A 14,986-nucleotide genomic window follows, 5' to 3' on the forward strand; every position below is an offset into this window, starting at 1 on the left:
ATTTTCTGTTTTGTGCAATAGGGACTAAATTGTAAAAAGTGTAAAATATTACGGGTAAAATGGTAATTTTCCCATTTATGTGTTTTTGGACTAAATTGAATGAAAGTATGTTTGAATGAGTTTAATTTGAATATGTTTAGATAAAGAACCAAAGAAATCAGATTTGGATTGGGGGAAAATGAAAGTTGTCGACTAGTCGTCTCGTTCAGTTTTACATCGTCCGAGGTAAGTTTATAAGCAAATAGACGTACTTAATTTTAATCAAATGCAAATTACATATGCTGAAATGAAATATGCAAATTTATATTTACAATAGTCGTATGTATACAAGCTTGGATACTTTATTTTCGATTCATTTCGACCGAGTTACGACGTTCGGAAGCCCCGTATGAACCTTAGGAATAGCTAGGATACATATGTCATGACATACGATTCCGATATGTGATGTGCGAGTAAGACCATAAGATTCTGATATGTGATGTGTGAGTAAGACCATGGCGTCGATATCTGACTCCGATATATGTGTGCAAGTAAGACCCTGTCTGGGAAAGTGGCATCGATATGTAATTACATGTAAGACCACATCTGGGATGTTGGCATTGTACGATATATGTGTGATTATCCGAGTGTCCTATCCAATTCCGAATGGTTCATTAGGCAATGTTAACTGTGAATGAATGTGTAAATTGAGCTAAAATGATCAAGTATGAATTAGTTTATTTCCTACTTGAAATAAGGTAAGTAAGTTACTTGATACTTGTTGTAAGTCTTGTATGAAGTAATGAAAGAATGTATGTGAATATGGTAAGAGTATTTGGCTTTATGATTAAATGATATGAATATTATGGAATTGGTTCTTGGTTACGTGTAATTATGACCAGGTATATTCGGCCAAATAAGTAGTATATGTATATGATGTTATATTATGATTCTTGAGCTTGTGTGTAACACCCCATACCCGTAGCCCACGTCGGAGCGGAATACGAGGCATTACCTAACTCGATCTCATGCTCCCAAATGTCCACAAGTCACCAAGACTCGGTTCAGCTTAAACCTTTTTCAATTTCTACTTTAAACTACTTGTTATGAGCCTACGATCCCCAAATCGACCATTGAAAACTGTTCGGGATCAACCCGGTCCTTAAACCATCTATAGAAAATTTGACTTTGAAACAAGGCACACGCCCATGTGAAAGGGTAACAAGCCCGTGTGGCCATTTCAATATGGTCGTGTGATGGCCTCTGTGGCTCACACGGCTTAAGCAATATAGGGACACACTCGTGTGGAATTTATTCTAAATGCACACCTACAAGGGGTTTCACACAGCTTGGCACATGCTTGTGTGCTTGGCCCGTGTCCTTCATATAGCCATGACATGCCTGTGTCCTAGCCCATGTACAAAAACATGGACATTCTGTTTCTAACGTCAACATCCCCAAAATGACACACGGCCAAGGCACACACTCGTGTGCTAGGTTGTGTCCCTCACACGACTGAGACACACGCCTGTGTCTCTGCCCGTGTGTTTATTACCATGCATACTGACTTGAAATTTCCATGTACAGAGGACACACAGCCAGACCACACGTCCATAAGGCAGACCGTGTGTCACACATAGCCTAGACACACTCCCATGTGTCTACTCGTGTGGACAATTTAAGGTTATTTACCAAGCCTCTTTGCCACCCTTACTTACACAACATACACATTAGCAACCAAAGCCAATACAAGGCTAACTCATGCAAACAAATCAGCCACAATAAACTGCATTCCATGTGTGTATTTTACCCATTTATGAAGATAACATCCTTGTATATAAATCAAAATGAATATTAACCATCATTTGAGGCTTAATACAAAATGAGAGATTTATCCCAAGCCAACACATTTGGCCAAATTGAAAATGACACAAAACACAAGTCTAGTTCCCTATACATGCCATATTCAAAAATATAAATCAAACTATACCGAATGCTTCGATTCATAGTGTGATCGATATCTCTGATTCCCGTTGATCCTTGAGCTATAAGAAAATGAAAAGGAGAGGGAGTAAGCATAAAGCTCAGTAAGTTACACATAAATAAATATACAACATAACTTTATCATCCATAAACAAATATCATAATACACAAGTGGCATAAGCCAAACTTACTTATCAATATTCAATACACCTCACATAGCATATATTGAGCTCACATTTCATACATAACATATAGGTACCTGTACCACTCTCAACACGGTTATACTTTCCTTGTTAACTTGAAATCATACATTCATTGTTGAATCATTTGGAATATTATCGGATACTCATTTAGCCTCAAACATGGGTGCAGGTGCCGATGCCATGTCCCAGGCATGGTCTTACAAAAGCTCTAGCATATCTGTACTGATGCTATGTCCCAGACATGGTCTTACACTGACACATCTTGTAGTCGATGCATGTCCCAGACATGTCTTACACTAGCTTACGTCTCGAGGCCGATGCATGTCCCAAACATGTCTTACACTAGCACTCGTCTCAATGCCGATGCCATGTCCCAGACATAGTCTTACATTGGCTCTCATAATGTGGCCGATGCATGTTCCAGACATGTCTTACACTAGCTCACACAAGTGACCCAAACGTCATGGCATGAATATCCGATTTATTTCCTAAGTTCAAACAGGAACTCTATTATCTCTATTACCATCATGCTTTCCCAATTCCACAATCGAGCAATTCATGCTATATTAAATTCAACTACAACTCAACATATACATTAACATCGTATTTGTATTACTTACATACAACTTACCTCGGATTACAAAATGTGGCGACTATTCGATTTAATCGATTTGCTTGGCTTTCCCTCGGCTTAAGTTCGGATTTGGTGATTCTCGATCTATAATCGCAAAATGAACTTATTTCGTCACTAAATAAAAGTAAGAAATCAAAAATTCATATCTTTGGTAAAATGACCATTTTGGCCCTAGACTTTAACAAAATGACCATTTTACCCCTAGGCTCGAAAATTGATTTTTATCGAATTTCATCATATCTTAAGCCTAGTCGAACCCTTTTTACTTTTATAGCAACTTTAAATTCCCACTATTTCACATACTTAACATCTATTTTACAACTTATACAATATAGTCCTTTTAGTTGTTTTCATATTAACACCTTTCACAAAAGTTGTTCATAACACACCCAAGACTTATTTTCTTGCATAAAAACACAGCAAACATTACAAACCCTTTCATGGCAAAGCCCTACACCCGTGATCATTTTGCAAACTAGTACACTAATTTGAAAGCCCATGCTTTAAAGGTCTCAAAAGTACAAAAATATTCAAGAAAGGCCATTAAAATCACTTACTTGTGAAGACTTAAAGTTGCTAAAATTTCAAGCTCTTAAAACCCGATTTCTTTACTAAAAATTTTGGTGGTAAATAAGAAGATGAGAAGGTGATATCATCTATCTCTTATTTTATTTCTATTTTAATCAATTTAGCCACCAAACCCACCAAACTTGGACTTTTTGACCAAGTTTGTCTCCTATGGCCGGCCATGCCTCCTTAAAGGGTCTAATTGCCCTTTAAATACCCCAATTTAGGTTCTCTAGCTATTTGGAACTTTTATCTATCAAAATAGGACTTTTGCATTTTATGCGATTTAGTCCTTTTCACAATTGGGCTCAGAAACGTCACAATTAACTTACAAAATTTTTCATGCACTCTTAAAAACATGCTATAACATCTAAATAATTATATAATAATTTAGTCGACTCTGGATTTGTGGTCCTGAGACCACTATTCTAACTAGGCCCTTAATCGAGCTTTTACATTTTTTCCCCTTACGGATTTTCGTCCCCAAAAATCTTACCGACAAATAAGTTCGGGTACTGATCTCTCATAGTCTCCTCGAGTTCCCATGTGGCTTCCTCGAATCCATGTCTATGCCACAAAACTTTCATGATTTCAATACTCTTATTTCTTAACTGTTTGACCTCCCGAGCCAAAATCTTGACCAGCTCTTCCTCATAAGTCATGTCCAGATAAATCTCAACCTCTGTTGGCGCAATCACATGCGAAAGGTTCAATCTATAGCGGTGTAGCATGGATACGTGAAACATGTTGTGAATCTTTTCCAACTCAGGTGGCAAAGCCAATCGATAGGCAACTAGTCCTACTCTTTTGATAACCTCATAAGGTCCTATGAAACGAGGACTCAACTTGCCTCTTCTACCAAATCTAAGGACTTTCTTCCACAGGGATACTTTTAAAAATACCTTATTGCCGACTTGAAACTCAATTTCCTTTGGTTTGAAATTCCCGTAGGATTTATGTCTATCCGAGGCGGCCTTCAAGTAGTCACGAATCGCTTTAACTTTCTCTTTAGTCTCTTTGACTAAATCGACCTAGTGAATCTGACTTTCCCTGAGCTCAGTCCAATATAAGGGCGTTCGACACTTTCACCCATACAAAGCTTCATAAGGCGCCATTTTCAGACTTGTCTGATAACTTTTGTTGTAGACGAATTCAACTAATGGCAAGTACCTTTCCCTGCTACCTTGAAACTCGAGAACATAACACCGCAACATGTCTTCTAAAATTTGAATCACTCTTTCCGGGTGGCCATCGGTTTGCGAGTGAAATGATGTGCTAAAACTCAACTTTGTTCCCAATGCCTTTTGTAGTTTTTTCCAAAAGCTCGAGGTAAATCTAAGGTCTCTATCCGAAATAATCGACAAAGGCACTCTATGCAGCCTCACAATCTCAGAAATGTACAAGTCGGCCAGTTTCTCGAGAGAGTAACTGGTACGCACTGGTATAAAATGTGCCGAATTTGTTAGCCTATCAACAATAGCCCAAACAACATCCTTTTTCTCCGGGGTTATCGACAAACCCATCACAAAATCTATAGTAATCCGATCCCACTTCCACTCGGGGACCGTGATAGGTTGAAGTAAACCCGAAGGTACTTCGTGTTCGACCTTCACTTGCTGACACACAAGACATTTGGAAATGAATTCTAAAATGTCTCTTTTCATCCTCAACCACCAATACATTTTCTTCAGGTTGTTATACATTTTCACACTACCCGGGTGGACAGAAAAACACCCGCTATGTGCCTTATCTAAAATCTTCTGAATCAATTCATTGTTCTTGGGTACACAACCTCTATCTTTGAACATCAAACACCCATCAACACCAACACGAAACTCAGATTTATTTTCTATCTCACACTGAGCCATCTTAGCTTGCAACTCGTTATCACCTTTCTCAGCTTCGCTGACCTCTTGTAGAAATGTTGATCTAACTCTCAGCTTTGCTAGAATTGAACCATCATTAGATACAGTCAACTGAGTATTCATGGCTCTCAAGGCAAATAATGATTTTCTACTCAAAGCGTCGGTGGCTACATTCGCCTTTCCCGGGTGATAGTCAATTATCAGCTCAAAATCCTTTATTAGTTCTAACCACCTTTGTTGCCGTAGATTCAATTCCTTCTGCGTCAGTAAATACTTGAGACTTTTGTGATCAGTGAATATTCATCATTTCTTGCCATACAAATGGTGCCTCCAAATCTTCAATGCGAACACGATGGTAGCCAACTCTAGATCGTGTGTCGTGTAATTTTTTTCATGTGGCTTCATCTGGCTTGAGGCATAGGTGATAACCTTGCCTTCTTGCATTAGCACGCACCCCAAACCATTCAAGTAGGTGTCGCTAAAAATCACAAATTCCTTACCCGACTCCGATTGTACTAACACTAGGGCTTCAGTCAACAAAGCCTTTAATTGTTCGAAACTCTGTTGGCATTTTTCTGTCCATTCGAACTTGACATCTTTTTGCAACAATCTTGTCATCAGAGTAGCTATCATAGAAAATCCATTTACAAAACACCTATAGTACCCGACCAAACCCAAAAAGCTTTGAACCTTTGTCACATTCTTCGGCAGTTTCCATTCAACAATAGCCGAGATTTTTCTTCGGTCAACTCTAATCCCATCACCCGACACAATGTGTCCAAGAAATCCAACCTTCTTAAGACAAAATTCACTCTTACTAAACTTGGCGTACAATTTCTTGTCTCTCAATGTCTGTAACATAGTTCTCAAATGCTTCGCATGTTTATTCTCATCATGCGAGTAAATCAGTATGTTGTCGATAAAGACCACCATGAACTTTTCCAAATACGGCCGAAAAATGCGGTTCATCAAATCCATAAACACTGCTGGGGCATTAGTTAAACCAAAGGGCATGACAAGGAACTCATAATGCCCGTATCTTGTTCGAAATGCAGTCTTCGGTACTTCTTGCTCTTTCTGTAATATCCTGAATTAGGGCTTAATCGGAATAGTGGTTTCGTGACCACAAATCTGAGATAGAAATAATAATTTTATAATTATTTTGATGATTATGATATGATCGCATGATTGTGTGAAAATTTCGTGATGAAATTCTATGCCTAAAGTGCTTAAATTGAAAATAGGGACTAAATAGAATAAGTTGCAAAACTTGCATTCTAGAAGTTTTTAGTATGAAATTGTTTTGGAATATTAATGAGGAGGTCTTAAATATCAATTTGACCAATTTTAAGTTCATGGACAAAATTAGGACACGGAAGGAATTTTTGGAAAGTTTAGTAGTAAGGGTATTTTGGTCATTTAGTTATTAAAATGAATTAAAAACAAAATTAAAAGCCAATTTTTGTCCATCTTCTTCATTAGGCCGAAATTTCAAGGGTTCTCCATAGCTAGGGTTTGTTTCAAGCTTCCAAGCTCCATAGTAAGTGATTCCAAGCCCCGTTTTTAATGTTTTTTACGTTTTTGGAATCCCGGTAGCTCGATTAAGCTTATGTTAGCAATAATTCAACCTAGGGTTTATATTTGGAAAAATACCCATAGGTGAAATTTGTGTATTTTGATGTTTTATGATAGAATATGAGGTTTTAAATTATGTTAGACAACTTGTGCTACTCGGTTTTGAGTGAAAATGAGTAAAAGGGCTTAATCGACAAAAATACCTAATAGTCACAAGTATATGTTAGAGAGAGAATTTGATGTTGCCATAGAAGGGAAAAGTGATCAGCATGTTATAAAACATAAGAATAAGGAATAAATTTTAATTCCCGAGCCTAGGAGCAAAAGTGTAATTATGCAAAAATTTAGGGGCAAAAGTGTAATTTCTCCAAAGTTCGTATTAAATGCTGTTTTGATGAATGTATGTATTAAATAAGATTAATTTGGTATTATATATCAAGGAAAACGAGATTCAAGTCGCGATCGAGGAAAAGAAAAGATTGTGGACTAAATTGCAAAATCTTTATATTTTGGTACCAAGGTAAGTTCATGTGTAAATGTAGTAACATAATTGTCATTTTAAGCAATTTAATGTTGTTTATATGATATGATGCTGATTATTATCATGAAATATTATGCTTTGTGGTTATTGTTGAATAATATGTAATTATGTGAATTACTTGATGAGTATGAACTATCACCGAAGTACCGATTTCGATATTCCGTGGAAGACGGCAAAGATGTGTGATTAAGGAAAACGCCCTTTTGAACCTTAGGAATAGATTAGGATACAAGTGACATGTCACTAGGATGGTTGAGCATCCGAACTCGTTGAGTTGAGTCCGAGTTCACTTATGGATGCGAATGTCCGAACTCGTTGAGTTGAGTCCGAGTTCACTTATGGATGCGAATGCCTGAGCTCGTTGAGTTGAGTCTGAGTTCACTTATGGGCGGGTTACATGGTAGCTTGATTACATATGAGGCACTTATGTGCAAATTATCCGTGTATCCGAGTTGTATTCCGATGTGTTCAACGGGTGAAATTTCTAGTGAAATGGAAGAACACTTAAGATGCAAGCGACGTTTTGGTAATTGTTGTGAAATGGACACTTTGGACAGGTATGTTCTTAACCCTCGGGTTGAAAATAGATACAACAATGATAAGGTGGTAAGATGAGGAATGATGTTTAGAAATGTGATATATGTTTTGGTGATACCATGCTAAAGTTGTTTGGTATATTTGTATTGTTATGTTACTTGTTATTTACATATGAACTTACTAAGCATTTATGCTTACTCCCTCCTCTTTATTTACTGTAGTTTTGAACAAGCCAGCTCGGGAATTGGGACGGGTCGAAGGTTCGATCACACTATCCAAAGGACTTTCATCTGGGTAAATGGCTTGTAAAACTTAAGTATGACATGTATAGCAATATACTTATTTTGTGTAAATAATTTTATGATATGGCCATGTTTGGTTGAGAAAATGTTTGATATTGATAAGTCATGGTGATGGCTAATTTAGATCATGTTTGATACTATGGAAGTTTAATAGGTTATCTAGTTCATAAAAATTCATGGAAAGATGAAACTTGCCTTAAAATAGAATATTGCTGCAGCAATGACATGAATTTGAAAAATCACTAAAAATAGTATAAATGGAACTAAATGATGAGTAAGTTATGAAATTGAAGCTTAATGAGTCTATTTTCATGTGGATTGAACAAAACAGGCATATAAATTATATTTTATGAGATATTTAAACTTTTGTGAAATAGGGCCAGAGTAATTTCTGGATCCCCTATTCTGAATTTAAAAATTCATAATAAATTTTAAAAAAATAGTTAGAAGTTTTTCTTTATATGTACAGGTTCTTCATTGAGTCTAGTTTTAAGAGAAACAAACCTCATAGTCATTTAATTTCTTTATAGAGAAATATCTGATTCGTAATACACAGAGGTCAGAGCAGTCGAAACCTGAAACAGGGGAGACTTTAAATAATAAACTGTACTAATTGGCCCAACCAAAAATTCTAGAAAAAAATTAGTAAATATATATATGAGTTTAGATTTAGGAAAAATTTATGGATCTAGATTTTGAGTTTCGTAACTCGAGATATGATTTTTCTTGTAACTGTGACGCGGGTAGTTAGAAAGCTGTGAATGTAGAAATAAATGATTTGAAGTTCTTAATTTGATAAATATTGTTCGGTAACCCCTCAAGCTCGACTCCGGCGATGGTCTCGTGCATGGGGGCGTTACACTTTCACTCTTAACTGGTAGTATCTTGACCTCAAGTCAATCTTGGAAAATACAGTGGCTCCCTTTAACTGACCAAATAGGTCATCGATCCTTGGAAAAGGATACTTGTTCTTCACTGTTACCTTATTGAGCTGTTTATAGTCGATACATAACCTCATTGACCCATCTTTCTTTTTCACAAAGAGCATCGGAGCACCTCACGGTGAAAAGCTCAGTCTTGCAAAGCCCTTGTCAATTAACTCTTGTAATTGACCTTTCAACTCCTTTAACTCCATAGGACCCATCCTATACGGAGTAATTGAGATGAGTGTCGTATCGGGGACCAACTCGATTCCAAACTCAACTTCGCTCACTGGAGGTAACTCGGGTAATTCCTCTGGAAACATGTCTGTAAACTCACAAACCACTGGTACTAATTCTATCTTCAATTCATACACTTGAGTATTAAGCACAAAAGTGAGATAAGCTTCATATCCTTTCCCCAAATATTTCTCAGCAGTCAAAGACGATATTATCAAGGGTAAATTATCCGATTCATCTAGTCCAACTCGCAGAACATTCCCGTCTTCACATTTCAACTTAATAACTTTTCTCCCACAGTCCACTACAAGACTATGAGAAGTCAACCAATCTATCCCAAGGATTACATCAAATTCATTAAACGACAATAACATCAAGTTAGCCGAAAAACAATGATCTCTAATTGTCAAAGGACAATTTCTACATACTTGGTCCACTAGCACATGTCTGCCTAAAGGGTTGGACACTTTTACAACAAACTCAGTGGACTCTACTATCATGTTCATACTAGGTATCAATTCCATAAAAATATAAGAATGGGTAAACCCTAGTTCAATTAAAGCAACGAGAGATATATCATGGATAGAAAAGGTACCCGTGATCATGTCGGGAGACTCTGCCTCTTCACGAGTAGGAATAGCGTAAGTCCTTGTAGGCACTCTACCCTCGGACCTCATTGCAGCATCTCTTAGCGCACCTCTGCTAGCAGCCCCACTTCCAGAGTTCATTTGTGGTCTACCCCTCAATAGAGCACTACTTGCCTTCGCTTCTTGCTTTCTCTCTCTCTCTTCCATTTTAAAATAGTCTTGGATGAAATGTTCTAATGATCTACACTTAAAACAACCCCTTTCATTCCCCTGGCGCTCGCCGAAGTGACACCTACCACATTGTAAACATTCTGGCCTATTCGACCGAGCACTACCGACACTCGCAACGGAAATGGTCTAGGCTCTAGAAGTCGTATTTCACTGGTTCTTGTTTCTATTCAAAAACCCCACCAAAGCATTCGATTGGGTAGTGAATTCCTTAGACTTCTTAGATGATATTGATGTGATTTCCCCATCTGTCTTTTTCTTGAATCCCGCGACTGAATAGCAGCCTTTCTCCTCTCTTTAACCAATTCTTCTGCCTTGCATGCTCTTTCAACGAGCACCACAAATTCTCTTAGCTCTAAAATGCCAACAAATACTCGGATATCCTCATTTAGACTATCCTCAAACCTTTTACACATGGTATCTTCAGTGGATATGCACTCATGCGTATACTTGCTGAGTTTCATAAATTCACGTTCATACTCTGTCACAGTCTTACTACCTTACTTCAACTCTAGAAATTCCTTCCTTTTTTGGTCTATGAATCTCTGGCTAATATACTTCTTTTGAAACTCTTCCTGGAAGAATTTCTAAGTTACTCTCTCTTGGACCATAGACACGAGAGTGTTCCACCACTGGTAGGCCGAATCTCTCAAGAGTGATACTGCACACTTTACGCACTCTTCAGGCTTGCACAACAGTTCATAAAATACCCTGATGGTATTCTCTAACCAAAACTCAGCTTTCTCCGGATCGTCATCTAATTTAGCCCAAAATTCCTTGGCCCCTTGCTTCCTAATCTTGTCTACTGGTGGCTTCTCTCTCGTAATCAAGTTCGAGCCTTGCGGTATTACTAGGGCATACTGAGGAATCGGAGGAGGTGGGGGAGGTAGAGTGTTCAGATTCTCACAAATGAACTTTGTATATCAAGAATCCATCATTCAGAGGTAGGCTTCTCTAGCCCCTCCGTCTTGGCCTATAGTCACGGGCTCACTCTCAACTAGCGCGGTCCCTTCGGTGGGAGCCGACTCGTTACTCTCCACATCATCTGCCGTGGCGCTATCAGGATCCATCTACTATATAAAAATATAATTTATAGTCGTCAAAAGTCGTCACACTATCAATATAAAGTTATGGCATGTATAGCTAGACCCTTACTCTCGCTAGGTTAGTCCTAGAATCGATTAAACCATAGTTCTGATACCACTAAATGTAACACCCCATACCCATAGCCCACGCCGGAGCAAAATACGAGGCATTACCTAACTCGATCTCATGTACCCAAATGTCCACAAGTCACTAAGACTCGATCTAATTTAAAACTTTTTCAATTTCTACTTTAAATTACTTGTTATGAGCCTACGAGCCCTAAATCGACCATTGAAAACTGTTCAGGATCAACTCGAGTCCTTAAACCATCTACAAAAAATTTGACTTTGAAACAAGACACACACCCGTGTGAAAGGGTAACACGCCTGTGTGGCCATTTGGACATGGTCGTGTAATGGTCCCTGTGGCTCACACAGCCTAAGCAATATAGGGACTCACCCGTGTCCTCCACTCATGTTGAATTTATCTAAATGTACACCTACAGGGGTTTTCACATGGCTTGGCACACGCCGTGTGCTTGGCCCGTGTCCTTCACACAGCCATGACACGCCCGTGTCCTAGCTTGTGTGCAAAAACATGGAAATTCTGTTTCTGACTTCAGCATTTCCAAAATGACACATGGCCAAGGCACACGCCATGTGCTAGGTTATGTCCCTTACACGGCTGAGACACACGGCTATGTCTTTGCCCGTGTGTTTACTACCATGTATACTAACTTGAAATTTTCACGTACAAGGGACACACGGCCAGACCACACGTCCATAAGGTAGACCGTGTGTCACACACAGCCTAAACACACGCCCATGTGTCTACTCATGTGGAAAATTTAAGGCTGTTTACTAAGCCTCTTTGCCACCCTTACTTACACAACTTACACATTAGCAACCAAAGCCAATACAAGGCTATCTCATGCAACCAAATCAGCCACAATAAACCATATTCCATGTTTGCATTTTACTCATCTATGAAGATAACATCCTTGTATATAAATCAAAATGAATATTAACCATCATTCAAGGCTTAATACAAAATGAGAGATTTATCCCAAGCCAACACGTTTGGCCAAATTGAAAATGACACAAAACACAAGTCTAGTTCCCTATACATGCCATATTCAAAAATATAAATCAAACTATACTGAATGCTTCGATTGATAGTGTGATTGATATCTCTGATTCCCGTTGATCCTTGAGCTATAAGAAAATGAAAAGGAGAGGGAGTAATCATAAAGCTTAGTAAGTTGCACATAAATAAATATACAGCATAACTTTATCATCCATCAACAAATATCAAAATACACAAGTGGCATATGCCAAACTTACTTATCAATATTCAATAAACCTCACATAGCATATAATTAAGCTCACATTTCATACATAACATATAGGTACCTGTACCACTCACAACACAGTTATACTTTCCTTGTTCACTTGAAATCATACATTCACTGTTGAACCATTTAGAACATTATTGGATAATCATTTAGCCTCAAACATGGGTGCAGGTGCCGATGCCATGTCCTAGACATGGTCTTACACAAGCTTTAGCATATCTGTGTCGATGCTATGTCCCAGACATGGTCTTACACTGACACATCTCATAGCCGGTGCATGTCCTAGACATGTCTTACACTGGCTTACGTCTCGAAGCTGATGCATGTCCTAGACATGTCTTACACTAGCACTCGTCTCAATGCCGATGCCATGTCCCAGACATAGTCTTACACTGGCTCTCATAATGTGGCCGATACATGTCCCAGACATGTCTTATACTAGCTCACACAAGTGACCCAAACGTCATGGCATGAATATCTGATTTGTTTCCTAGGTTCAAACGGGAACTCTAATGTCTCTATTACCATCATGCTTTCCCAATTCCACAATCAAGCAATTCATGCTATATTAAATTCAAGTACAACTCAACACATAAGTTAACATTGTAGTTGTATTATTTACATACAACTTACCTTGGATTGGAAAATGTGGCGACTATTCGATTTAATCGATTTGCTTGGCTTTCCCTTGGCTTAAGTTTGGATTTGGTGATTCTTGATCTATAATAAAAAAATGCACTTATATAGTCACTAAATAAATTAAGAAATCGAAAATTCATATCTTTGGTAAAATGACCATTTTGGCCCAGACTTTAACAAAATGACCATTTTACCCCTAGGCTCGAAAATTAATTTTTATCGAATTTCATCATATCTTAAGCCTAGCCGAACCCTTTTTACTCTTATAACAACTCCAAATTCCCACTATTTCACATACTTAACATCTATTTTACAACTTATATAGTATAGTCCTTTGAAGTGTTTTTATTCTAACATCTTTCACAAAAGTTGTTCATAACACACCGAAGACTTATTTTCTTGCATAAAAAATCAGCAAACATTACAAACCCTTTCATGGCAAAGCCCTACACCCTTAATCATTTTGCGAACTAGTATCCTAATTTGAAAGCTCATGCTACAAGGGTCTCAAAAGTACAAAAATATTCAAGAAAAGCCATTAAAATCACTTACTTGTGAAGTGTGAAAGTTCCTGAAATTTCAAGCTCTTAAAATCCCATTTCTTTGCTGAAAATTTTGGTGGTAGAGAAGAAGATGAGAAGGTGATATCATCTTTCTCTTATTTTATTTCTCTTTTAATCAATTTAGCCACCAAACCCACCAAACTTGGCCTTTTTGACCAAGTTTGTCTCCTATGGCAGACCATGCCTCCATAATGGGTCTAATTTCCCTTTAAAGACCCCCAATTTAGGTTCTCTAGCTATTTGGAACTTTTAGCTATCAAAATAGTTCTTTTGCATTTTATGCGATTCAGTCCTTTTTCACAATTGGGCTCACAAACGTCACAATTAACTCACCATTTTTCATGCACTCTTAAAAACATGCTATAACATCTAAATAATTATAAAATAATTTACTCAGATCCCTAGACCACTATTTCGACTAGGCCCTAAATCGGGCTGTTACATTGTGTATACGAGTATATGTATATTAGGTTATGTAATGACATATTGGCTTTGAAAGTTGAATGATAATTGGCTAATTTGATATTGTGAGCATTCGGCCAAGGTAAAAATTGTGAATGTAAATGTATTATTTATGAAATTTGTTGAGACTAAGCATGGAAGTGATAATGTAATTTGGTTTAGTTTATTTGACTTGATGATATCATTTGGGTTGTTTATTTGCTTATGACTTACTAAGCTACAAAATCGTACTCTCTGTGTGTGTTTGATTCTGTTTTATAATGATGATAGTTTTATGAATCACTAAACTAGACTACAATCACGACTAAGGCAAGCACACCTATCTAATGGTAGTATAGCTACGGTGAGTCCAGAATATCGTATCCACAAGGACTAAAAGTACTAGTATTAACCATCTTTCCATTATTTAGCCTAAAATATAAGGGATTTGTTTCAATCTAAAATTAACTAACTAATTAACTATTGAACATGACAAAGAGCAAAATATGAAAAATACTTGAAGAAAACTTATAATGAGGACAATACCCAGGAAAGAATCCACCTAGACTTCACTTATTATTCTAACTCTAAATCAAAAGATTTATTTGCTTGTCTTGATCCGTAGAAATCCCTAAATTATGTTAATATCTCTTTCGAGACTAAGAACAACTGACTCTAGGTTGATTGATTGAAATCTCTTTCTAATTAAAACTCTTATCGTCACATTAACTCTATCTATGGA

This window comes from Gossypium hirsutum, chromosome A07 (assembly GCF_007990345.1).
Source record: "Gossypium hirsutum isolate 1008001.06 chromosome A07, Gossypium_hirsutum_v2.1, whole genome shotgun sequence".
NCBI classification, from domain to species: domain Eukaryota; kingdom Viridiplantae; phylum Streptophyta; class Magnoliopsida; order Malvales; family Malvaceae; genus Gossypium; species Gossypium hirsutum.